Genomic DNA, 25,354 nt, shown 5'->3' with positions numbered 1-25,354 from the left:
ATTTTGAAGTTGTAGAATCAAAAACAGCATTATGAGCATATTGAAATGATGGCAACTTTAAAAAAGAGTTAGGTGATGAGTGTTGGAGTCATGCTTTATTTCTTTCTAGACATAAGATGAGCCCCATTTACTCTCTTTCCAGATTTCACCATTTTTATGATTTATTCATGTCTCAGTTTTGCAATTTCTGGTGCCTTTCTCTGCCTGAGAGTGTGATCTGAAGAACACCAAACAAGTAGAGGAAGGAAGGATCCGTAAGCAACCAAAGCATTCAAACAAGTAGAGGAAGGAAGGATACGTAAGCAACCAAAGCATTCAAACATGTAGAGGAAGGAAGGATCCGTAAGCAACCAAAGCATTCAAACATGTAGAGGAAGGAAGGATCCGTAAGCAACCAAAGCATTCAAACATGTAGAGGAAGGAAGGATCCGTAAGCAACCAAAGCATTCAAACATGTAGAGGAAGGAAGGATCCGTAAGCAACCAAAGCATTCTGGCACATTCTCCAAACATGTATCGTGTAGAGAGAGAACATACTTTGCAAACCTGGGAGACTCCTCGTCGCATATGAACTTAACTGTGTCTGTGTATACGCCACCCAAAGCTGAAAATACGTTAAATTAAAATTCAAAGATGAGGCCGATTATAAGTAGTCATGCGGGAAGAACAAATTAAATTAAATTCAAATATCAGTTCCATCAACTATTTAAAGTACTTCGATTCAAATTAAGTTTAAATCAAGACCTGCTAAGTTATTTTATTTTTATTTTTTATTTTATATAAAAAAATCTAAATTTATCTTAAATTTAATTTAAATATATGTAAATTCTTTTCAAGTAGATTGAATGGGCCCCGACAAAAAAGAAATATGGAAATTCGTGAGCACCGCTGTGGTCTTCTGCTCTCCCCCTCCGAAGAAGACACTGGCGAAACGCGACTCCGAGTGAGCTTTGCGCGTTTGGGAACGGTCTGTTGCACGTTGGAACGCTCAAAAGCACGAGAAGAGAGAGAGAGAGAGAGAGAGAGAGGCGTCTCTTATGCAGCCGATTCCGAGATACCTGACCCCGGATCCAGCGGCTTCGAAGTTCCCTCGATTTCAGGAAGCAAACGTGAGACTCTTGGATCGTTTGGAACTCTTATTCCGATCCCCTTCGGTGCTGTTCTTGGATCTTTATTTGGCGCCCGATTTCGTTTTAGTGCCAGAATTAGATTTGGATTTGTTGGGAAAAATCGGTTAAAGCGGAATATTCTTTTCCCTCTTTGTGTATCAAAATGGGTTCCTCATCAAAATACCAACTTGATATCCAAATGTAAATATCAACCAGCACAGCATAAATAATAGAGCAAATAATCAATCACACAGAGACCAAATCTTTTTAACGTGGAAAACCCAATGCGAGAAAAACCACGGGACCGTAGTCCACCTCAAACTTCCACTATCAATAATAATGATAACAGGTTTACAGTAGGTCTTCTCTAGAATAACTAGAGGATCAGAATAACATCAAGATCATAGATCTTGGCTCAAGAATAACATATCTTCATCACGTAGGATGGATCTCCTCAAAAGAGAATTCTAGGTCTCACGGAGTGGATATCACAGGAAAGTACCTTAGAGAGAGTAAACTGCAGATCAACACCGTCAGGATTGTAGAGTTTGCTGCAAGGATTCTCCACATAAAATTTGGACCGAAACTGACAATGTTTGGCCACCGATCGTCAAGCAGAAAACTCATAAACCTAATATTTCTCTCTCTATTTCTCACTCCTCTTTCCTCTACATGCCGCACGCTGCACGCTGCAATCTGATCTCTTTTCAATTTCTTTCATTTGCTGATTTGGGCTCAATAGGCCCAATTGTCCAAGCCCACATATGGGCTGGACCCAACAATTATCTCCCTCCAACTTATATGGTGAGCTGTACCAAGCCCGCTCTTCGCCTACATGCTTCAAGCTTCTCCTTAGGCAAAGACTTTGTCAACATATCTGAACCATTATCATTGGTATGCACATTTTCCAACTGTAATTCTTTCAACTCAAGCACATAACGAATCCAGTGATATCTCACATCAATATGCTTGGATCTAGAATGATATGTTGAATTCTTGGAGAGGTGAATGACGCTTTGACTATCACAGTAAACAGTATATATTTCCTGTTTCAAGCCCAATTCCTGTAGAAACTTTTTCATCCATAGAGCTTCCTTACAAGCTTCAATAACTACTATGTATTCTGCTTCTGTGGTTGATAGAGCAACACACTTCTGTAACTTAGACTGCCAAGAGACTGCTCTTCCTGCAAATGTCATCAAGAATCCCGAAGTGGACTTCCTGGAATCAGTATCACCTGTCATGTCTGCATCTGTGTAGCCTTCTAACACAGGTTCATCACTGCCAAAACATAAAGACAACCTGGAAGTACCTTTTAGATATCTTAATATCCATTTCACTACTGCCCAATGTTCCTTTCCAGGATCAGAGAGAAATCGGCTGACAACTCCAACTGCATGAGCTATATCTGGCCTAGTACAAACCATAGCATACATCAAACTGCCTACTGCAGATGAGTAAGGCACTCTGGACATTTCTTCTTTTTCTTTCTCACTTGTAGGACATTGTTTCGAACTAAGCTTGAAATGACTTGCAAGTGGAGAACAAACTGCTTTGGCTTTACTCATATTGAATCTTTCAAGAACCTTTTCAATGTAAGTCTCCTGAGATAGCCAAATCTTCCTTTTCTTCCTATCAGGAAGAATCTTCATGCCAAGTATTTGTTTCACCGATCCCAAGTCTTTCATGGCAAAAGACTTACTTAGCTCTCTTTTAAGCTTTCCAATTTTTTCAACATCATGGCCAACAATCAACATATCATTAACATATAGCAGTAAAATAATAAAATCATCATCTGAAATTTTTTTCATAAACACACAATGATCAGATGTGGTTCTATCATACCCTTGGCTCATCATAAAGGAATTAAACTTCTTATACCATTGTCTAGGTGCCTGTTTGAGTCCATATAAACTTTTCTTAAGCTTACATACTAGATTTTCTTTTCCTTTGACTTTGAAACCTTCTGGTTGCTCCATGTAAATTTCTTCTTCTAAGTCACCATGAAGAAATGTTGTTTTTACATCAAGTTGCTCAACTTCTAAATTCAAGTGGGCAGCCAAACCAAGAACAACTCGGATAGAGGACATTTTCACAACTGGAGAAAATATTTCTTCAAAGTCAATACCTTTCTTCTGACTGAATCCTTTCACAACTAGTCGTGCCTTGTATCTCTGTTGTGAGCTATTATTTTCAGTCTTCAATTTATAAACCCACTTATTCTTGAGAGCTTTCTTCTCTTTAGGCAATCTTACCAAGTCATAAGTGTGGTTCTCAAGCAAGGATCTTATCTCTTCTTGCATGGCTTTAACCCACTCACTCTTATTCTCATGTAGAATAGCTTCTTGGTAAGTTTCTGGCTCTCCCCCATTAGTAAGCATAACATACTCATGTGGAGGATATCTGGTATAGGGTTGTCGCTCTCTAGTGGATCTTCTCAATGGAATCTCAACTGGTGGTGGAGGTGCCTGTTCAGTTGGTTCAGCATCATCAACTGTAGGTGTATCATCACTAGTATTCTCACCACAATCTTCTTGTTCATCTCCCCCATGATCATCATGAATTATAGGTGAAGGAACTGGACCCAAACTCCAAGGAATATAAACAGAGGTTTTTGGCTTCTCAATATTATCACCATCATCAAACAATTAGTCTTCAAGAAACACAACATCTCTGCTTCTAATAATATTCTTGTTCACTGGATCCCATAATCTGTACCCAAACTCTTCATGACTATATCCCAAGAAGATACATGCTTTTGCCTTATTATCAAGCTTGGACCTCTCATCTTTGGGAATATGAACAAATATTTTAAACCCAAAGACTCTCAAATGATTATAAGATATATCTTTTCCTCTCCATACTCTCTTTGGAACATCACCTTACAGAGGAACTGATGGAGAAAGATTTATCAGGTCAACTGTAGTTCTCATAGCCTCCCCCCAAAATGATTTTGGTAACTTGGCGTGAGAAAGCATACACCTAATCCTTTCTTGAATGGTTCTGTTCATCATTTCTGCCACACCGTTTTGCTGAGGAGTTTTAGGAACTGTTTTCTCAAGCCTAATACCATGAAACCTGCAATAATTCTCAAAAGAACCCCTGTACTTGCCACCATTATCTGATCGAATACACTTTAGTTTTCTGCCAGTTTCTCTTTCAACACTGACATGAAACTCCTTAAAAGCATCGAGTACCTGGTCTTTAGATTTCAAAGCAAAAGCCCACACTTTTCTAGAATGGTCATCAATAAAAGTAACAAAATAAAGAGCACCACCAAGAGTTCTAGTTTGTATAGTACAGACATCAGTATGAACTAAATCAATAACATCTGATCTTCTAGATGATGGATATGTCTGAAATGCAACTCTATGTGTTTTTCCAGCTAAGCAATGATCACAAGATTTAAGAGATGTACCTTGCAACTCAGGTAAGAACTGCTTTCTAGCAAGAGTTTGAAGTCCCTTCTCACTGATATGTCCAAGCCTCTTATGCCAAAGATCTATACTTTCACCTTTTCGAATTGCATTAACCTCTCCTTTGTGTAGCTTAACTTCCATGACATAAAAAGAGTTAATCTTCTTTCCTTTTGCCACAATTAGAGAACCTTTAGTGAGTTTCCATTTACTTTCACCAAAATAGTGTGCAAAGCTCTCATCAAGTCTGCCTGCAGATATCAAGTTAAGACGAATATCTGGAACATGCCTTACATCTTTGAGTATCAATTTGCTCCCAATACTGGTCTCCAAGCAAATATCTCCAATACCCACAATCTTAGATGTACCATTGTTTCCCATTCTAACATTACCAAAATCACCAGCAGTGTAAGATCTAAAGAAATCACCATGAGAAGTGACATGAAATAAAGCACCAGAGTTAATTACCCAATTATTGTCCTGAGCTACAAGACTAACACAACCTTCATCACAGACAATAATGATATTACCTTCAGCAGCAACTGTATTGGTCTCTTTCTCATTTTTCTTCATTTCATTCTGTTCTCGATTCCAAAACCTACACTCTTTCTTCATGTGACCTGACCTGTTACAGTGAAAACATTTGATATCTCTTCTAGACTTAGATCTTCCTCTATATCCATGTGGATTTCTGCTATGACTTCTTCCACATCTTTCTTATTTTTCAGTAACAAATACACCAGAAGAAGATTCATTCTGTTCTTTCCTTCTGGCATCTTCATTTAGCAAACTGTCTTTAACCATATCTATGGTTAGAGTCCCCTCTGGCGTGGAGTTACAAATAGTCACCACATACGTTTTCCAACTTTCTGGTAAAGAGCTGAGAAGTAATAATCCCTGCATCTCATCATCTATATTCATTTTCATAGCAACCAACTTGTTTGCAAGACTCTGAAATAGGCTTATGTGCTCAACAATGTTACCACAATCTTTATACTTCAAATTTACAAGCTTTTTGAGAAGAGAAATTCTATTTCCTACTGTCTTCTTCGCAAAGAGATTTTCTAACCTTTGCCAAACAACATCAGCTCTGATTTCATCTGAAATATGCTCATGCAAGTTTATATCCATCCATCTTCTAATATAGGCAATAACTTTTCTATGTTGAACTTCCCATTCTTCATCGTCCATAGTAGAAGGTTTATCTTTAACCTTGATAGGCTTATACAAATCTTTGCAATATAGCAAATCTTCCATCAAACGCCTCCAAGTGGAATAATTTGATGAGTTCAATTTAATCATACCATCTGATTGCTCCATTTCAATCACACAAGAAAAACTAGCACCAAATAACCTGATGCTCTGATACCACTTGTTGGGAAAAACCTGTTAAAGCGGAATATTCTTTTCCCTCTTTGTGTATCAAAATGAGTTCTTCATCAAAATACCAACTTGATATCCAAATGTAAATATCAACCAGCACAACATAAACAATAGAGCAAATAATCAATCACACAGTGAGACCAAATCTTTTTAACGTGGAAAATCCAATGTGGGAAAAACCACGGGACCGTAGTCCACCTCAAATTTCCACTATCAATAATAATGATAACAGGTTTACAGTAGGTCTTCTCTAGAATAACTAGAGGATCAGAATAATATCAAGATCATAGATCTTGGCTCAAGAATAACATATCTTCATCATGTAGGATGAATCTCCTCAAAAGAGAATTCTAGGTCTCATAGAGTGGATATCATAGGAAAGTACCTTAGAGAGGGTAAACTGCAGATCAACACCATTAGGATTGTAGAGTTTGCTGTAAGGATTCTCCACATAAAATTTGGACCGAAACTGACAATGTTTGGCTACCGATCGTCAAACAGAAAACTCAGAAACCTAATCTTTCTCTCTCTATTTCTCACTCCTCTTTCCTCTGCATGCTGCACGCTGCAATCTGATCTCTTTTACTCACCTTCTCTTTCTTTTTTTTTAATTTCTTTCGTTTGCTAATTTGGGCTCGATAGGCTCAATTGTCCAAGCCCACATATGGGGGCTGGACCCAACAGGATTATGTTATAGGATTTGGGTTTATGCCTTTGTTTTGGCGGATAGCGGACCTAATATTTGGTTTTGCCCAAGAATGTAATGCCTGCGTTAAAATTTTGATTCTTTTCTGTTAATTTTTCTTAAATTTTCTGCTCTCCGGTGGATTTCGGCTTCCCTTATAACTTCCTTGACTTGTGGTTTTTCTTTGATTGGGTCAGTAATTTGGTTGACGGCCCATGAAGAGTGCTTCAGTGGGTGAAGAGAGTTGAATCTTTTTCTTGGGATCTGATGAGACGGTTCGATCTTCGTATCCCGTGTCTGTCAAATTCTTTTCTTTTTATCTTTTACGTAGACCAATTTTAGACTTCTTGTTTCCTTTACCTTTCCTTAAAACATATATAACTTACTACTTTTAGTTTTCTTCCAAATTGTGCTAATCGTAGATTTTGATGTGTGAGGCGCATAGTGGTGATTCTACATGCTTGCTGCTTTTTCTTATGCGGGACTGAGTTCTGGGAGGATCATACCCCTGATCCAGCACTGATTTTGTTGCTGAACCATACATAGATCTTACTCGCCTTACAAATTCATAGATCCACAACTTGCTCTATTCATTCTGTGTTGTAATAATCATTCGTTACTGACCCTGAGTTGATTACAATGAAAACACATGAACGTGCTGCAAATTTTCTTCTTTCGGGTATGATGCCGTGGCTCGTATGGTCGGAGCTTTCTAACACTGAGAATTCAGTTAATTTTGACTGGTTGTCTCTTTTGAATTTTGCGTATCATTTTATTGGAATAATTTTTTCTGTTCTACAATGGTGTGGAATTATTTGATATGTTCATTCCTGAATTGATCTACTTAAACGTCTACAAAAACTGGTGCCATTGTGGAGATGCTGCTTTGTATATTTCACAATATTACTTGTTTGACGGCTGTAATCTGTAGTTCTTCTATGAGCTTCTATAGTAGTTGGCTGAATGTGCTTGGTCTTTTGCCACTTAAAAGCCATGATCATGACATCATTCTTACACGTCTTGGGTTAGTGCAAACATAAGGTTTATTCTAACATAGCAGCTTCAAGAACCACCTAGACCGGCAACATACCATGATAGGGAAAAGGGAACTAAGTTGTGATTAGCCCCTCATCTTCTTCATCGATTAAGGCTGGAGATTGGACCAGAAATTGGAGACACTGGCGAGAAGCAAGAAGGGTCTACCTCTTCTTTGTCCAAAATTTTCTTAGACAAACAGTCATGTGGTTCGATTCAGTGGAGAGAAGAAGTCAAAACATTTCAAGCCATAATGACCCTTCTCTTACTGATTTGTTTTCCATTAGGCTAGACTGGCCAATACTTTTGAGCGCTTAACAGGCTGTTTGGATTTGTTCTGACACATGTACTGGCTTTGGAATATTCACCATTAACGAGTGGCATGCATTCTGTTTCCTTCTTGGACAGGTAAAGACCTGGTAGATCACACAATCTATGTGGCATTTTAGACTGTCCAGACCTGTTGCATTGGTTAAGTTTATCTTGAAGGGTTTACAATTAGGTGGTTTATTAACTACCTAAATTACAAAAAAAATCTTTTTCTATTCATAGGCCTATAGCTTGATAAATTATTCTTGTGTAAGTAGCTTGGTTGTAAAAGGATATCTTGTTTGATTGCTAGGCCTATGGCTTGATAATTTATGTTAAGCTTTATTTTCATGTTAGGTTTGACCTTAGCCCCACTTGTTGTGAAGGTAAATCCCAATATAAATGTTGGTCTGACAGCATGCCTAACACTACCTTTAGTGAGTCTTCTTCTTCTTTTGGGTGGTCACTTAGGTTACAATTTGTTCTGTTTTTTGATTTAGATTAAAGAGTGCATATCAAAAGTACATCCTGAGATTATGAAATATATTCAGGAGACAATGTCAAATGTGCCCTGTGATTTCCTTTGGCCGGGAGTGCAATGCTATTAGCACAGTTTCTGCTTTTCAAGTTTTTAGCCAAAGATTTGGTTAGTGCAGTACTGACATGCTACTTCCTTGTTCTTGGGATTGTGGCTTTCTCGTATGTAGCTGTCTCTTTTAGTAAAATGAGATCTGGTCAATGATTTTCTATAGAATTCATATGTCTAGGAACTTCATTTGTTGCTAACATTGACATGCAGGGTAACATTATGTTAGAACCCTTGCAGATTCTAAACTTGGGGTTGATCTCTTTAGGGGATCGGCCTCCTTGGAACTCTATAGGGGTTCCTCCCTCCAAATTGTTGCTCAAAGGCTGCAGAAAAGATTCATCTATTGCTTATGAAAAGAGGTGGAATACATGACTATTTATAGGGCTTCTAAACCCTAACTCATAATAGGACTATTACTTAAGACTCCTACTTCTAACCAACTCCTAATAGGACTCTTACTTAAGACTCCTACTTCTAACCAACTCCTAATATGACTCCTACTCAAGACTCCTATTCCTTTACAACTTCATATTCTTCTATAAGAAATAACCTCCTAACCCTAGCCGACCTCTTCACCTCTTTAATAGGGGTCGGCTTAGGTAGGTTTTACATGAATGTTCCTCTCAATTATGACTCTCCTAGCTAGAGTCCTAACAGACCCGCCCTCTTCAAATCAGCCTTGTCCTCGATTCATGAATTTTGGGAATTTGATCTTCAAGTCATCATAGTCCCTATTCCTTTACAACTCCATATTCTTCTATAAGAAATAACCTCCTAACCCTAGCCGGCCTCTTCACCTCTTTAATAGGGGTCGGCTTAGGTAGGTTTTACATGAATGTTCCTCTCAATTATGACTCTCCTAGCTAGAGTCCTAACAGACCCGCCCTCTTCAAATCAGCCTTGTCCTCGATTCATGAATTTTGGGAATTTGATCTTCAAGTCATCATAGTTCTCCCAAGTGACATCTTCTGTTAGTAGGTTTGCCCACTGTATTAGCAATTCAGTAGTGGATCGTCATCATCGAGTCACGATCCGTCGACCAATAATAGCACTTGGCTGAGTCTGAAGTTCTCCTTGGGTAGTCATATTTGATGGGTGGCTTTGGGTTGTCTCCAATCACCTATTTACAACTTCTGTTTGGCCATCGGTTTGTGGGTGATATGCTGTACTCCTTTTCAATTTAGTACCCTGCATATGGAATAACGTTGTCCAAAATCTGCTCATGAAGATGCAAGTAGAATTTATCATAAGCACAATGCGTCCCTTATAGTGTAATTCTTTTGAGTCCCAATTGTAATGAGCCATGGGGCTTGGTGCTTCCTCCAATTTTTTTATAATTTTACTAGCCTCTGAATCTTCCTGCCATTCCATCTTAATATCCTTAAGAAAGTCGCTGGTTGGAAGTAAAACGACCGAAAATTCAGCTTGCTCAGGTAGCTGCGAAAGCGCATCTGCAACAACATTCTCTTTCCACCTTTTGTAAGTTATTTCATAATCAAATCCAAGAACTTTTGTTACCCATTTTTGCTACTCGGGGGAAGATATCTTCTGCTCCAAGAGATATTTTAGGCTTTTATGGTCGGTCTTGATTTGAAAGTATCGCCTGATCAAGTACGATCTCCACCTCGTTGCTGCGTGCACAATGGCGAGCATCTCCTTATCATATGTTAACATATTTTGATAGGGGGGAGACAATGTCTTGCTAATGTATGTGAGTGGTCGACCATCTTGCATGAGAACATCTCCCATTCTGTCTCCAGATGCATCAGCCTTAATGATGAAGGGTCGGTTGAAATCTGGTAGCGCTAGCACCGGCGTCGTCGTTATGGCTGCCTTAAGTTTGTCGAAGGCAGTGGAGGCTCTGTCCGACCATTGGAAGACATCTTTTTCCAGTAAGGAAGTAAGTGGTGCACTGATCTTTCCATAGTTTTTCATGAACTTACTGTAGTAGCCTGTTAAACCCAAAATGCCATGTAGCAATTTTATGTTCCTTGGGGTAGGCCAGTTTTGCATTGCTTCAATTTTGAAGGGGTCCACCGTCACACCTTCCTCTTATATGATATGCCCAAGATATTTCACCTTTTGTTGAAGAAAGTAAAAATTCGTAGTGGCCGTTGTGTGTTCGAAAGGCGGTTTTCGGTATGACTTCTTCATACACTCGTATTTGATAATACCCAGATCGAAGGTCCAGCTTTGTGAAGATTTGTGCTCACTTTCATCTAGCAATTCATCTGCTATTGGAATAAGGTATTTTTTCTTGATGGTTATGCCATTGAGAGCTCGGTAATCAACGCATATTCGCCATGTTCCGTCCTTCTTGTGTACAAGTAGCACCGGTGAAAAGTAGAGGTTGCAACTTGGCCGAATAACTCCTGTTTCAAGCATCTCTTTTAAAATCCTTTCTATTTCATTATTCTGGAGATGTGGATACCGATATGGCTGAGTATTTGCTGGAGATTTGACTGGAAAAATCATTATACAATGATCATGCCGATGACTAAGAGGTAGGTTGTGCGGCTCGTCAAATATATCTGAAAATTCAGCAAGCAAAGGAAATAGGTTTGAAACTTCAAATTCTATTGGCTCTCCTTTAATTTGCTGCTCAAGTTGTACCAAAAAGCCCCTGCATGCTTTATGCAAAACCTTCTCCATTTGTTGTGTGCAAATCATCATTACGTCGCCCTCACGTTTCCCATGCAGTATCACCTGTTTCTCCTTACTGTAAAATTTTATAAATAGTTGCATAAAATTCCAAGAAATATCACCTAATGTTATCAACCATTTAATTCTAAGTATGGCCTCATGATCATCAAGAGGGAGGAGGAAGAAATATGCAATTATCTCTTGGTCCTGTAGCAACAGTTTCACCTGCGGGCACCTATGATCACACTTCAAAATCCGTCCGTTGGCGACCTTAACAACAAACCTGCTACAATTCTCAATAGGTAAGTTCATATGGATAACAACCTTACTATTTAGGAAGTTATTAGTGCTGCTCGTGTCGATGAGAACAGTGATCGGTTGTTGTTTGAGAAGGCCTCCAACTTTCATCATTTGCGGGTTTGAGTAGCCAACTAGTGTATGTATCGTAACTTCGGTCGGTTGTGGCTCTTCTTCTGCATCTTTTTCTTCATGTTCAAGGCTCTCTTCTGAATGTTCAATGACCTCTTCTTCTATCGGTTCAATCATAAGAAGTCCTCCTTTACTACAACGATGCTCACGACTCCACGGCTCGTCACAATGCCAACATAACCCCTTCGCATATCGCTCCCGAAGCTCTTCTCTTGTTAACCACTTTGGTGTAGGGACTTGGTCAATAGTAGAGGGGGCTGAGGGCTTCAATATTACTGGTTGAGGAGCGACCCTAGTCCTCCGAGCTTCATGGTTCAATTGCTCCTCTTGATGTCGTGCGAAAGAGATGGCTGCCATCAGCGTATACGGTTGTCGCGCTTTAACTTCTCCTCGAATCTCCGGCTTCAAGCCCTCAATGAAGGTCCTCAATAGCTGTTTTTGAGACCAATCATGAGTTTGATTAGATAACCTTTCAAACCTAGTTTGGTACTCCTGAATGGTGGAGGTTTGTCGGATCTTTGCTAGTTGTCCGTCAATATTCTCGTAATCGGTTGGTCTGAAGCGGATTAGTAGTCCTTCTTTGAATTGTCGCCATGAAAGAACTCCATAAGTATGTTCAAACCAGTCAAACCACTGTATAGCATCCCCTTCAAAATGTATAGCTGCAATTTTCACCATAGATACATCCGCGGTTTTGTGGTACTGAAAATATCGCTCCGCGCGCGAGATCCAACCAATCGGGTCTCCTTCTTCCCATCTAGGGAAGTCCACTCTCATGCATGGATAGTTGAGGTCAGTCATAGAGCTTCCCCTCTCTTGGAAGTCATATCTTTGGGTTTGGTGCGATTGGGCAGAGCTCTCTCCTTGATGTGATTTCTTCGTGCTTAGTGGTCGGCCCAATTTGAGTTCGGTAAAGAGCGTCCGAATCTTATCCTCCATTCGCGCCTCGAAGGCTTCGAATTTAGCATTGATTACCTCCTCAGATGCCATAGTATATGCCACTAAATCTGTGATATTAAGATCTCTCTTTTGTTGTCGGGTTAAAGGCATGTATTGGTTGAGAGAGGTGTTGGTCGAAAGGGTTGGTAGATCGGTGGATGTAGGCTACGGTTTAGGCTTGTTTTGTGGCTATTTTGGGTGCAGTTTGAGGGTGTGGTTTGGTGGAGTTTTAGGGCTGCAGATAAAAGTTTTGGATCTGTGGTAGATGGTAGCAAAGGTTTGATAGAAATAAGTGGAAGTTGCAGCAAGTATGTGCTGTCTTGTAAGAGTAGAATTGTCGTCGAAGAAACAACGGTTTCTCGACGTAATTTCCACCAAAAACTTGAGAGAATTGAGGAGGGAATTGATAGCAAAATCACAGTTTATATGACAGCAAGGATATCTAATTTAATCAAGAAAATTTCGGCAGTATAACAGCAAGGAAATTGGTGTAAGTTGCGATTGCAGAATTCTCGTCGAAAAATTTCAACAGGTTACGACGAAAATTTACAGCAACATAAAATCGTTTTTAGATATGAATTTCTTAATAGATTAATCTTAGATGGAAGCCAAGATGATCTATGAAGTGTATAAGAAATTTCATTCAAAAACAATTACAAATAGATGGGTTAAGGCAACAATATGCGGTTGAAATTTTTTGCAGCACAGATTTTTTAGGTATAGCAGATTGGACGTAAAAGATTAGTGGTTTATATTGAGAATTTTTTGATGAATCCAAAGGGAAATCCACTGTTAGGAAGTTTCAAAGCTGTCGTAAAAATTTTGTAGAGATTTGGATAGAAACAATATAGTATCAAGATCAAACAAACAGTGCTATGCGGTTGAAATTTTACAGTGCAGATTTTCAAGTATAGCAGATTAGACGTAAAAGATCAATGGTTTATATTGAGAATTTTTTGAAAAAACCAAAGGTAAATCTGCTGTTAGGAAGAGTCAAAGATATCATAAAAATTTCATAAAAATTTGGATAGAAAAAGCACAGTAGCAAGATCAAACAGATGGTACTATGCGGCTGGAATTCTGCAATGTATCTTTCGTCGTAGAGATGCAAACTTTGTGACGAAAGGTTTATGCAGCAATATAGGAACAGTTTTTTTGATTTTTTTTTTATTTTCGAATATGGATAACTAAATTGCAGCAGCAATAAGGTAGGAAACCAGAACCTGTTGCAATTCACGGGGAGATCAAAGGATGATCCGCGATGGTAGAGATGATGGCGGAATTCGGCGACGATCTTTTAAGCAATTGTGGAAATTACTTTGGGCGGTTGTGGAGGGTTGATGGATGGCAGTGGAAGGGCAGCGAGATGCCAAGAACACTGCTCTGATACCAGGTGTTAGAACCCTTGCAGATTCTAAACTTGGGGTTGATCTCTTTAGGGGATCGGCCTCCTTGGAACTCTATAGGGGTTCCTCCCTCCAAGTTGCTGCTCAAAGGCTGCAGAAAAGATTCATCTATTGTTTATGAAAAGAGGTGGAATACATGACTATTTATAGGGCTTCTAAATCCTAACTCCTAATAGGACTCTTACTTAAGACTCCTACTTCTAAACAACTCCTAATAGGACTCATACTAAAGACTCCTACTTCTAACCAACTCCTAATATGACTCATACTCAAGACTCCTATTCCTTTACAACTCCATATTCTTCTCTAAGAAATAACCTCCTAACCCTAGCCGGCCTCTTCACCTCTTTAATAGGGATCGGCTTAGGTAGGTTTTACATGAATGTCCCTCTCAATTAGGACTCTCCTAGCTAGAGTCCTAACACATTATTACCAGCAATCAACCGATTTCTTCCAAAACATTGGAACGATGACCTCATTGTTTGGCATGTTCCTTATTTCCGGGGTATGTTATACTTTATTTCTTTTCTTTTTCTGAATTCCTGGATATGATTATCAAATTATTTTGTGTTGACAGTGTCTCATGCTCTTATCATTCTAATAAGCTTTGTACCTGATTTTTGTAACTTTTCTATCTTCATCTTACTTTCGATGTGTAGCTGACATGTATGATGTGACAATTCAATGCTTCTTATAATGATATATTCAATATTACTTGTTGTTGCACTCTTTGTTCATTTTTCATCTGCAGTAACAGCATAATCAGCTAACGTATATTTACTTAGATCATTGTTTGATTGGAATGATTAAGCTGTCCCATTCAACATGATTTCTTCTAATAGAAAATGATCCTTTTCGGGTTTTCATATGAAAATGGGGATTTATATGTGACAATCCTACGTATTGGTTGTTCTCAATTTATCTATATCTCGTCTTTAGGTTGAACAATAACTACCTTCTTAATGTCTTTTGTTATTGGGTTAGTCCATCTAGTGCATGTACAGTCTTCTTTTAGATGTTAGACTCAACGAGCTTGCGCTGTAAAATTCATTTGGTTTAGTTCTCTATTTTTGAATGGCAAAAATTGGAGTGCAGGAAGCTATGATAGGTATGCATGCTAGATTGCTAGAATTTTTGTTGATGGGCCAATGGGGCACTGAATTTTTATAGAGATCTAGTTATATGAGACTTGCCTCTCCATCCATAATGAGCAGACATGTTTATTTCTAACTTTTGATGATTTCTGCACCTTATGTGTCCTTATACGCTCTACTTTAGCTTTTCCTTCTGCACTGTGCTAGTGAGGACCTTGTGTTTAAGAACTCAGTCAGCTGATAATCTTTCCCCTTCTATTAAGAAGCAGAATTGACGTGCCGTGGTCATCTCTCATCATTTCTTTGGCAGATTGAAGTTAGGGAAACTATCTAATCATTTTATCAATAAAAATTGATGAAGAAATTAGAACAACACTTTGATTCCCTTAAAACGTCACAAACTAAGAAGCCTGATAAGTTGAAAGGAAAAACAAAGATTTTTGGGTTTTGAACGCCACGAGCAAAAAAGTTTGATAAGTTCCAAAGTTCATGCAAGAACTTAAAAACAAAACACTCACCGGTGTTGAAAGTTGAATACACTTCTGAATTGTATTCCTTACAAAGGGAGTCGGTCTTGATTATATAGTACAAAGCAAGGTTTGAAATTTCGTACCGTACCGGAGTTTCGACGATCTCTCGGTACGGTACGGAACGGTATACCGCTCGGTATACCGAGCGATATATGTATATATATATATATATTATATTTATTTTTTTTATTTTTTTATTGGCCGACGTCGCATCGCCTCGGCGACGTCGCCTTTTCCTTCCCCACACGGGGCGATGTCGCCGAGGCGACGTTTATTTAAATTATATATATATATATAGCGACGTCGCCGAAAAAGGCGACGTCGCCGAAAAAGGCGACGTCGTGTCGCCTCGATTTTATTTAAAATATTAATATATATATATATATATATATATATATATATATATATATATATATTATTATTATTCGTTCTGCCCGGTAACGGGCGGTCCGCGTACCGATATACCATCGGACCGGTACGTACCGCTCGTACCGGGCGGTACGGATCGATATGGCAATCCTTGGTACAAAGATTAAGTACAAAGGGAAGGAATCCATTAAATACATTAAATGACATTCATATTCCTAATGCATGAATATAGATTACTCATGAATCTGTCTTGATTTGATTTGAATGATTATTCATGAATAAACCCACAATTCATAATATGGTCCAATATGGCTGAATGACCTTTATTCTTTAAAATGGGCTAAAAATTCATCCTTTTCTCAAGGCTGGACTTTCTCTTCACGATATGGACTTATTTGAATCACGTTGACTATTTTAGGCTCTTCTTGTGTCCATAGAACATTGACCAAGTTTTGACCAACTTGCTCCTTCCAAATGGCTTCTAATAAACAAGTTAACGCTTTTTTAATCCTTTTAGCTTTAGCTCTTGTTATTGGTTCTCCATGAATAGTTAAAGAGTCTTTGGCAGAATTATAATCAACTACTTCATTCATATCATTCCCCTTTTTCTCGAAAGGATTCGTCCTCGAAACAACGCTTTCATCACCTGCATCAAACAAAGATAAATTAGAAACATTGAAGGTTGCACTAACATTGCCATACTCACCTGGTAGTTTCAGCTTGTATGCATTGTCATTGATTTTGGATACACTTAAGGAAGGAAAGATTTCCTAACCAAAGGAAGTATAAACTAATGTCAAGAGGAGATGGTCCATTTCGAGTCTTTCAAAAAATCAATGACAATGCATACAAGCTGGAACTACCAGGTTAGTATGACAATATTAGTACAACCTTCAATGTTTCTGATTTATCTTTGTTTAATGCTGGAGATGAAGGCGCTGATTCGAGGACGAATCCTTTCGAGGAAAGAGGGAATGATATGAATGAGCAAGTTGATTATAATTCTGCCAAAGATCTTTTAATTATTCATGGAGGATCAATGACAAGAGCTAAAGCTAAAAGGATGAAAGAAGCCTTAACTTGTTTTTTGGAAGGCACTTGGAAGAAACAAGCTGGTCAAAACTTGGTCAAGTTTCTATGGATACAAGAAGAACCTAAAATAATCAACGTGATTCAAATAAGTCCACATCGTGAAGAGAAAGTCCAGCATTGAGAGAAGGATGAATTTTTATTTCATTTTGAAGAATAAATGTCATTCAGTCATATTGGACCATATTAGGAATTGTGGGCTTATTCATGAATAATCATTCAAATCAATTTAAGTCAGATTCATGAGTAATCTATATTCATGCATGAGGAATATGAATGTCATTTAATGTATTTAATGGATTCATTCCCTTTCTACTATATAAACAAGGCTAACTCCCTTTGTAAGGAATACAATTCAGAAGTGTATTTAACTTTCAACACCGGTGAGTGTTTTGTTTTTAAGTTCTTGCATAAACTTTGGAACTTATCAAGCTTTTCTGATTGTGACGTTCAAAACCCAAAAATCTTTGTTTTTCCTTTCAACTTATCAAGCTTCTTAGTTTGTGACGTTTTAAGGGAATCAAAGTGTTATTCTAATTACTTTATAAAATTTTCATTGATAAAGTGATTAGAATAGTTTTCCTAACTTCAATCTTGAATGATCCGTCTTGTTTCAATTTGTTGGAGGGGATCAATTTGCATTCCATATGTAACATAGCTCTTTTACTATCGGGGTGTATGGTTGCTAACTTGATGATTTCCATCATGTGTCGTGGTCATCTCTCATCATTTATTCTTGATAGATGTTTATTTTTTAATGTTTCGTCTTGCGGCTGCTTCTCTGGAATTCACCAGGTCTCAGGTTGTTGCTTCAGTACTGGAATCTTTTTTCCATGTGTGGTATGCTCTAAAAAAGCATTGGCTGGCAAACAATATACTGGGAATTGCATTTTGTATTCAGGTTTGTATTCAGTATTTTTTCAATGAATGATGATGTAGCTGATTGATATTACTTGTCGTAGGTTTTTTAGTCATTTTTGTTCTGTAGTAATTTTAGTCATTTTTTCGTCGTTTTAGTCAATAGATCCTAGGTAAGACTTAATAACATACAAGAGAGTCATTGTTTGCTAGATGCAAAAATTGTTATGTATTGGTATATTTTGAATTAAAAAAATGATACAAAAATTGCACTTCGTTATATATGAATATTTACCTTTAATTACCTTATATTATATACAATTATGGAGATAAATTAAGAGTACTCAATTTGATTAATTGGTTATTTAAACTTTTCAAAGAAAAAATTAAGACAAGTGGAAAGTGGCAAATTTGAAACAGGGAAATCGGTGCCTACGAGGGCAGACTTCAGCAGAGGAGAGTTGGTAATGGAGAGCAAATGTGAGGGATAGTTTGATGTAGGGTAAAGGAATTAGGGCTTGGATCGGGCACTTGGTGGCAAGGAGTTATATATCTGATTCTTTAATTGATTCAACTGAACTATTGGGTGTGGTTTGGATCAAGGCTAAAGCTGTATGTAATTGTTGTTTGTCTAATCGAGTTTGGCCCAGAAAAGTGTTTCCAATGCCTAACACCCAGACAAATATTTATATAATGTAATATTTAAATACCTTTTCTGTTTAAATATTACATTATATAAGGAGAGGATCATTACACTCACTAGCATGGTTGTAATACCTGTTCAATATTGGTTTTATTAATTGGTTGGACTGATTTGACACTGAGATACCAAGCGGCATACTGAGCTGTATAACCTAGTATCGCTAAATAAAGAAAGCAGAAATGATATATCCAGCAGGACCAAGTTTATGGTATCATTATCAGTACTTGGTTGGACTGGTAGATCTCAGTTTGCTAGGAGTTGGTTATTTTATATTATGTTTAGTAGAGTTTGTACACTGAAAAGAAAGTCCACATTACTTTTCTCAATGTCTTTTGTATATATTTACCAAAATCTCTGTTTTGCAGGGAACTGAAATGCTATCGTTAGGGCCATCTAAAACCGGTGCGATTTTCTTGGTAAGAGATGACAAATTATATTCTTTGTTTTTTACACAGTTGAATATCTCTCCTAATGCTACATTTTGTGGATTCCCAAAGCTTTTGCTAAGTGGCACATCAATCAAGTGATTTCCAGAGATTATTAGAATATACTTTATGAATCATAACTGACCTAAATCATCTCCATTAATGTAAGCAGAAGTTATTTATCTCCACAAACGATGTGTGCATTTTTGTGAGGCCCCTGACTGCTTCGTAAATGTTTTTAATTCTATGGATTTTTATTCAATTATCCCTGTTGAAATCTAGCTTATTTTGTGTGACTGGAATTTAGAAAGTTAGAGCTGTTGTTAGACAAGTGATGCAAGTATCTGAAACCAGTTCTTCTGAAGTGACTTCAAGTGAAGTCACTTTTTGTGGATGAATACTGTGATATACATTGTTAATATCTACAACAACACATCTTTAAAGGAACAAATATCTTTTTTCACTAAGATGTAGTCACCAAAATATTAAAGCTATGTAAAGTTTAAGCTCTGCAATTACCAAATTTCATGTGAATGGTTCCAAAAATCTAATTCAATATCTCAACAATAGATGAGTACAGAAGTCCCCTCCACATCCCTGATATTGCTGAAAGATACCCATGAGTGGCAGAAATATGGCTAACATGGCATCCCAAAATGTGCCAGTTTCCATTGTCTCAAGGTCCAAAATACCTTATTCTGATTTAAGGATTTAAATTTCAGTCCGATACCAGTATTTGAAGCTACTAAATCAGTACAGTATGTCCTAATGCTACCATATAGAAAAGGTCCAAAACACCTCCTTCTGACTTAAGGATTTAAATTGCAGCTCAACAACAGTGTTTGAACCTACTAGATCGGTACATTAGTACCCAGCAGTATATGCACTTATACTCCCTGGTATATTGAATGAAAAAAAAATTATGAAAATGATTGTGTTGTTATTGATCTATATATATAATGCCACTACTTGGTCTGTTGTTCAGGTTGTTGATTATCGCTGTGTACCTGACAGGTACTGTTGAGATTTGATACCTTACCTCTGATGCATTATGGAAGATGATTTTAGGAAAACAAGGCTCCATCAATAAAAGCATTTATTGGTAAATTTTCATCTTGAATCCAAAAATATCTAAAGCAATACAATAGCATACGTTAGGGCTTTAAGTGAAATTGGGTACAAGGTTAGACCTACACATACCTTGGTAGGATGGACTGGTTTCAGTGTTAATGATAGTGATAGCAGTGAGGCTGTTCATGGTGGAGGGATGGAGCAGGAGAGATTGGGTCAGATAGAGGGATGAGGGAACAAAGAGAGAGATCAGGTTGGGTTGTTCTTCCCTTTGGAAACTTTACATATGTCACTGACTTGGACCTCCAATGGAGAAAATTGATTCCAGATTTTTTTGGCTGCTTTGAAGTTCCTCACATCATTCCTTTGGACTTTGGTCCCACTTCAGGCATCTAAACACCAGGAAGTGGTTGAACCCAACTGCAAATGACTTCTGTGGAGCCACTCTTAGTCATCCAGATATGCCCTAATGATAGTGAGGTGGCATTTTAAAGGTCAATTTTGTTGGAAGTGATCACAGTTTGGTTGTTTTGGGTATCAGGAACAGATGATAAGTGTTCAAGGATGGTAATGGGCTAAATCGACCCAGGATGCTTCAAGATCTCAGCTATGCATCAATGCTGAGGATAAATCTAGCTAAATGACTCCATGATGCTTCAACATCTCAACTATGCATCAGTTCTGAGAATAAATCTATAGTCTAGCTTTTTCCTGGTTGGATTCAACGATACAAACATACTTATTTCCTGTTCATTGGGGATTAATTTTATGTCCATATGCTGCAGGGATTATGTAATTACTGTTGAGATATCCTTTTAAGTCTTGCTTAGGCCATTTTATCATTTAGTCTTGTTAAATAAGTTTTGGCTAAAGGTTAAAGATGGTCAAGGTTCCCATTCTGGTCAATTCATCAGCATTCCAGAAGTTCTTATGTCTACTTATAGTAAGATAAATGTTTGGTTTCTTTTGAGGTTTAATAAATGTAATGCCTCAAAATTAGGGAGAGATGATCCATCGAACAATCATAAGCTACGATAGTTCAAGTCTACCACCTCTCACTCAACTACCTTAAACTATTGACATTCGAGATAATTTATATCAAGGTTCCCCTTACTGGTCTGTACCAATGTATCGACCAACTATCGATATGGTACCTATCAAGGTGTATCGACATGCCATATATCGAAACGCCTGGGCGTACTAATGGTACAGTAAAATTATTGAAAATAGTTTAAAAATTCCTTTAAAATAGAAAAAAAAAGTTGGATTAGAGTTTTTAAGTTAGAAGTAATTATAAATTATTTAATTTTAGTAAAAATAATCTAAATTAGGAAAGAATAGTGACACATCTTTTTCAAGCTTTATGAAGTAATTTTATGGTACATTTCATACCTTCCTTTCATTAATATTGTATTATCTACAAAGAAATGATTTAAATTGTTAGATTATTTTTTAAACAACATAAACTTTATGATTCAAATAAATCAAATAATCAATCGGCGGATATACCTGATTTTACTATAAAAAAGAATAACGTGACTCCACGAGCGGTGGATTGAGGTCCTCGATTCTATGTATCTGTATATCAATTTAATATGTTTGTCAAACCCAATCCTGAAAATGATTCCACAATATAGTATATAGATACACTGTAAGCCATTAGTGCATCGATGTGGTGATGGTTATAGTTTGATTATCGTGAACCATGTTTCCGAGATGGCTCCTAAGGCAAGGACGATTATGACATGTATTGGTGCAGAGCATGGAGAATGTTAAAACTTATACTTTCGCCATTGATTTGCTACTTGGTATCATAAGATCGGTCATTGTACTACTGCTCAGAGAAGTATAACCAACTATCACTGTACTACTGTTGGCCATAAGATTTTCCATAATATGACAATTATGAATACGATGAGCTTCGCTCTGTATCTACGTCGTGTAGTCTTTGTCGCATCTGCTTAAAATCATCCACTGCCTTTCCCTTTCTTTTTCGTGTATAAACTTGACCAATACCTCGTTGAGCTCGATGACTTGAATCTTAGGTGGCAAATGTAAAATACTACTTCTTGGTCCATGCACCACCCTCAAATTGTGTAGACTACCAGTGACTCCATGACATCGTTGCCATCATCGGTCAAGGCACTCCTGTTCACATCGCTACCATGTCTCTAGACCAAGTGGGTTGTTGAATGCGATTGAGAAGGTGTCTTATCGTCCGATTCAATTCTTTCTAATGGTGTAATTGATGATACTACCTTCCCTTTTACCTTAGCCTTTGCATGCTGGACGACTGTGACGGACGAAAGAGTTTGAAAACATTTCCTATGGTTCAAACGGTCAAATTAACTATTTGAAATAAGGCAATCTGAGCCCTTGATTGATAACGGTTGGATTTCAATCGTTACCGATCGGTATAGATCTTGTATTGCTCGATACAGGGTCATGTAATGGGTACTGCCTGGTAGAGGGTGGTTTTTGTATCGGTCCCCTATCAGATTGATATCTACCACTAGTACCGAGTGATACAGCTTAGTACAACGAACCCCGATTTATAAGTCGAGTTATATAATCCTATTGTATAAAGCATAGCGTGCTTTTCCCGGCCAGTCAAACAAGTCCAGAATGAGTGAGATAAAATACTTGTTCTTCATTCTGGTCATTGAAAAACCAGCATGGTCCTCACTGCTTTGTAGGGGTGGCAGTGGGAAGAGGACTCACGAATTTAGTTCTACCTATTTCCAAATGCCATTAACGACCAATCACACTAACTCATTGCAAACTCCATCGTGTTACCTATTTTCCTACCCTGCCAATTTCAATCTCATTTTAAGGGGGATAATACTGACTTAAGTGGGCCAGGTAGGCGATAATGAGAAACGACTTGTTATTAGTATGCATATTTTGAGGCTAGGAACTATCAGTTACTATCTTCAGTGTTGACATTGTTTAGTGCCATTAGAATTGACAGAACAAAAGGCAATTTACTTTTATAATGTTTTAAGGATCGCTAACATAAACAACTACTAGGAGTTAATTCAAGTTGAACACGAGAAGCAAGGAAAGACTTGGTGACAGTAAGACAAGATATGAATGCTCTCCATATGGATGGCATGGATGTTGGTCAACTTAGGCATTGCCAATCACTGCGTTGGGCTTTGAGGCATTCTTTTCTCTAGCACAGTTTGATTGTTTATGTAGGTATTGTTTTCACAGACAATCATCATTGTATTACACATCATTCATGCTCGTAGTAGGATATTGATTGAAGTAACAATATGCCCATAATTGGAGACGTGAACAAAACATTAAAATCAAGTTGTTATAAATTGTTGGTTAAAACTTACAGGATACGAGTGAATCTAGTATCCAAGTGCAACTACTGATGCATTTTTTGCATAATCTGTTGTCTGCTGTAGGACCTAGAAGGTTTGATGAATTATTTTCAAATCTTAATTTAGATTTTCTAATGAAATGAGCTCACAAGAATTTTTTCTACATACACAGCTCTTGGAGTACAACAGATCAAAATCCTCAGCTTACCCAAGCAGTAGTAGTTCAAAACAAGATGGAGATACTAAATTGGACAAGAAACTGTATTAGTTGATTGTTTGTTGTCAAAATTATTCCAATATTTTGTCACAAGTTACTAGGCATTGCCACCAATAGGTTCTCGAGACATTAAAATTTTACAAGTAAAATAGAGGATTAATTGTCCAATGTCTTCAGCACCCCTGGACTTTGGTAGAGTTGTGATACCCTTAATGCTGTACAAGAGCATGTCCACTTAGATGCAGCATTTAGCTCATGTGTAATATACTGTAAACAAGAGCGTCATCGGGGCATATGATTCATCTGAAGAGGTGGCTGTGGAGGATTCTTGCTCTGGAACTTGAGAAGGCATTGGTTTTCTGAAACATGCTTAGCAGTTAGCAGTACAGTGGATCACCAGAGTTCACTTGCCCAAAACTAGGAGGCAAAGATAGGTGAGTTTTCTGAACAGGGCAGATTTGAGTGAAGTTTTCTGGTGTTTAAATTGTTGGAGATGATAGTCTTTTTGGCTTTGAAGTCTCATTTTTTATGTATCTTGGCTTTGAATTTTTTCTGGAAGTCCCATAATTTTATCATCCTAGATGTACGCGTGCTGCATCGATCAAGGCCAAAGCCAAAAAATAATTGCTGAACTGGCTGAGTTTGTGGACAGGAATCATAGTTGGTCAGTTTATCTTAAGAGGGATTATTGCCTATAAAAAGCGTTTATGATATTTTTGGAGTTAATCTGTTGTGTTTTTACAGGTACATGTAAGTGGCCCAGATACTGTTCTTTGTAACTTTATTGTGGTCTTTGTTACGCATTTGTACTTCTTATAATGGTGGTCGGGTCCATGATCTTTGTTTTTCCTTTGAAGACATTGTGTGGGCCTGTTATAGTGAACATTTTGTTTAACTCTTACAACATTTTGTTTAACTCTTACAACTTATAGTGAACATTTTGATATAATTGTTATGATAGGAAAAAAGAAATGTTGGTTTTCAACTCTGTTTAACTCTTACAACTGATAGCACGACAAGGATTTGATTTGAATTTTCGTAGGACTCGAATGTGATGGGATCGGCATGGGATGATGGTCTTGAACAAGTAAGTTACACTTTGGATTAAATCAGGTTATTTAGGTTTGAAATGTGGCTCAGGATGATTTTTCTTGGATAAGACACTCAGTATGGTTATTTAGGTTTGAAATAATGTTCTTTTGATAAGTTTAAGAAACTCACTTCAAAAAAATCCGAAGTTTTTTTTTTTCCACATATTGTCTCTTATTTTTTTTTTTATAAAAAAATTGCTATTGAACTTCGTCCTTTCACCCCCCTCGTCCGTCGCAACCACCCTCACCCTTATCCATAACCTTATATATATATATATATTTTTGAGCTCTCATGGAAGGAGTATGCTCTCACTTATTTTCATCTTGTTACTTTTGCTCATTGTTTGTCGATCGATTAGGAGAGCAGAGCACCTCGAGAAGATATTTGTTGTGGCTACTCAGATCCTTCTAAAAAGGTGGGTTATTGTCTGAGTTCAATAATACGGATGACAGAGTGGAGGTGAGGCCTTAATCGTGCTTTGGTAATGATATAGATGATCATGTGGAGGTAATAATGTCATGTGATAGGGCATCATGAGCCAATGAGCAACTACTACATGATGATAAAATGAAGACGATAATCGATAAGATAACAATCACGATAGACGATAGGATGATAAAGTGGAGATG

General features: G+C 37.6%; 1 pseudogene; it reads left to right on the top strand.

Moving 5' to 3' along the window:
• Nucleotides 1–6,830: 6,830 nt before the first annotated feature.
• On the top strand, nucleotides 6,831–24,451 carry LOC135672476 (signal peptide peptidase 1-like; annotated as a pseudogene).
• Nucleotides 24,452–25,354: the final 903 nt, after the last annotated feature.

The sequence above is a fragment of the Musa acuminata genome, chromosome BXJ1-4 (genome assembly GCF_036884655.1).
Source record: "Musa acuminata AAA Group cultivar baxijiao chromosome BXJ1-4, Cavendish_Baxijiao_AAA, whole genome shotgun sequence".
Lineage (NCBI taxonomy): Eukaryota > Viridiplantae > Streptophyta > Magnoliopsida > Zingiberales > Musaceae > Musa > Musa acuminata.
Note: the sequence above shows the minus strand (reverse complement) of the source record. Positions and strands in the feature narration are given on the sequence as shown.